This window comes from Austrofundulus limnaeus, unplaced genomic scaffold (assembly GCF_001266775.1).
Source record: "Austrofundulus limnaeus strain Quisiro unplaced genomic scaffold, Austrofundulus_limnaeus-1.0 Scaffold367, whole genome shotgun sequence".
NCBI lineage: Eukaryota > Metazoa > Chordata > Actinopteri > Cyprinodontiformes > Rivulidae > Austrofundulus > Austrofundulus limnaeus.
Window position 1 is genome coordinate 17,058 of NW_013952769.1, and position 2,562 is coordinate 19,619.

Here is a 2,562-nt window from a genome sequence, read left to right on the forward strand (position 1 = left end):
TCCCTGGGCTCCTCGTCTGCTCCCGCCTCTTCCCTGGGCTCCTCGTCTGCTCCCGCCTCTTCCCTGGGCTCCTCGTCTGCTCCCGCCTTCTCTCTGGGGTCCTCGTCTGCTCCCGCATCCTCTCGTGGGTCCATCCCCATTTTCACGACTCCCTTAGACCTGGAAGGTTTTCTAAGCCGCCCTCTGGATGTTCTGCTCCGTGTGGGGTGGTCCTTTGGTCGTCCCCCTGAACTCTGTGTTTTGTCCTTGAGTCTGTGTTGTCACGTCTTCCCCTGTGTCTCATCATCTCCTTTTCGACGTTGGGAGCCGTCGTTGAGGGGAGGGTCCTGCCATGGTGTGTGTTTATTTTCTTTAACTTTCTAGTGTTTTCAATGCTCCCCTGTGTTGCTCTGCCCTACAGCCCCACCCACRCAYACCTGATCCMTCTTGTGTCTCCCCAGGTGTTTCCGATTGTCTCTAAATTTGTTTGCCTTTATATTTGGTGTCTTGTCCTCAGTCTGTGTCCGTTCATTGTTCTGTTTACACAGCCAGTGTGGTGTTCTCTGTGTTTATGTTCTCCTTAGAGTTTTTGAGCTGCCCTGCCAGCCTTTTTTATTTTATTAATAAATCTTTTGTTAAACTTTGAATTTTTGCCTGCGCCCTGGGTTTATCCTGCCTGCACCTCACACTATCAAGCTTCCTTCTCTGCTCAGCTACTCAGGGGACCTGCTGCAGTGTGTTAACACTCTTGGGGTCAAAGTGTTGGGAAAGACATTTGTACCCTCCTTTCAGCCGCCATCTCTTCATACTGGTAAGTTTGTGGTTTACTGTTGGATGTGATTTGTATAAACTAAAAAATGTTAATTTGTTTACTCAGTTTATATAAATATTTTGTTTAACTTTTGTCGGAGAGCTTATAGGTATAGATTACCTACGTATTCAGGCAGAATGGAGCAACAATCCAGGATATGCAGCCTGAATCAGATGCGACTAACCAGTTGCTGGAGGATCTGGGCACTGAAGAGGAACTGGCAGATGAAGGTTTTGAAGAGGCAGGTAATGACATTACTCTGGGCCTTTTAGATGCCACAGACCGGCCCTTTCAGCCTTCAGTGGCCAGCACCACAACTGTCCAGCAAATACCATCTTACACTCCTTCGGCTGTGTCACAACAGTTGGTTAGTAAACTAATCATGTTACTATAACCATAACAATTCTAAAATTAAAGTTAATTTATTTTTTTTTCTTTTCTTTTAGTCTGGATCTACCACTCAGCCAGAAGCTGTGTCTGCCAGTTCCAGTCTGCTTGTCTCCATAACAAGTGATTCAACTACTCTGTCTGTCACATCAGCAACAACACAAGTAGTGAGTATTTGTGCAGTAGTGCATAATTTCATTCATTTTTACTGAGATTAAAATATAAACTTGTCATATGTTGTTTTCTTAAAGGATTCAGTTATATCTACCTCATCCCCTTCCTTCACTGCTGCAGTAGGAAGTCCTGCTGGATCATAGGTGTCTGCACCTGGGCATCAGCAAGTGGTATGATTTTTGTCACATATTTGTCAGTAAACTATGACATTTTACAAATGTGTACATACTTGACCTACAGTATATGCTACATTATTTTGTTTTAACAGCTCTCTGGGGTACTTACTCAAACAAGCACTGGTAGCGCAGTTACTAGTCTTGTTTCCTCCACGGCAGCAGTAACACCATCCTCGTCTCAGGAAGTATGTTTGTATTATAAGAGCGTCTTTGTATTTGTTGATTTGAAGGCTTACTTTTTTTTCAGTCGGTGGATGAGCGCAATATTCCTGGGATGGACAGAGTGGAGAGCTTGGCTGATTACCTGGTGAAATTGAGGACTGAAGCCGCAGACACACTCAGTAACCAGCAGGCCAGCACTGTTATTGCACTTTGGCAAAACCTGCTACCGTATGACCAGCAGCACTTAGTCTATTCAGCAAAGCACCAACAACAGCTCTCCACTGGATGCCACAGGCAGTCAAAAAGAAAGGCAGACTTTGTGCCAGGTGTGGAGAGTATGAAGCATTGTGTCTCTGCATCTGCTGGGGCTCCTTTCACGGTGGCCAGATGCTTGCAGACTTGTGGATTTAATTTTTATCAAACTGTGCAGCATTCACAAAAGCCCCAAAAAAGCAGACCAATTACTCCCTGACAAGGTGGACTCTAATACTCAGGGACTACACAAAGATCAGGCAGTTAATTATTGGAAATGGTGCAGTGATGGAAAACACTAACCTGCAGTTGTTCACTGTTAATCAAACAACTCCGACACAGTAGCACAACAAACGTTTAAAGAGACAGGACACTGCAATATTAACTCAGGGTTTAAGTTTGCAATCAAGTGTCCCTGTTGCTCTGGAGCCTCTGCTACCAGGGAAAGATCAGCCAATAGCTGTAAACCCACGACCTGGTCCCACCTTCCAGTATCATCTACCTGAAAGCACTGAAGGCCAGGCTGTTGTAAAACAAAGGCCTCTGCAGTCTGCTGGGTCCAAACCTCCAGCAAAACGGTAACTGTTTCCTGGACAACAGGGAACTCATCCTGGGTAAGGG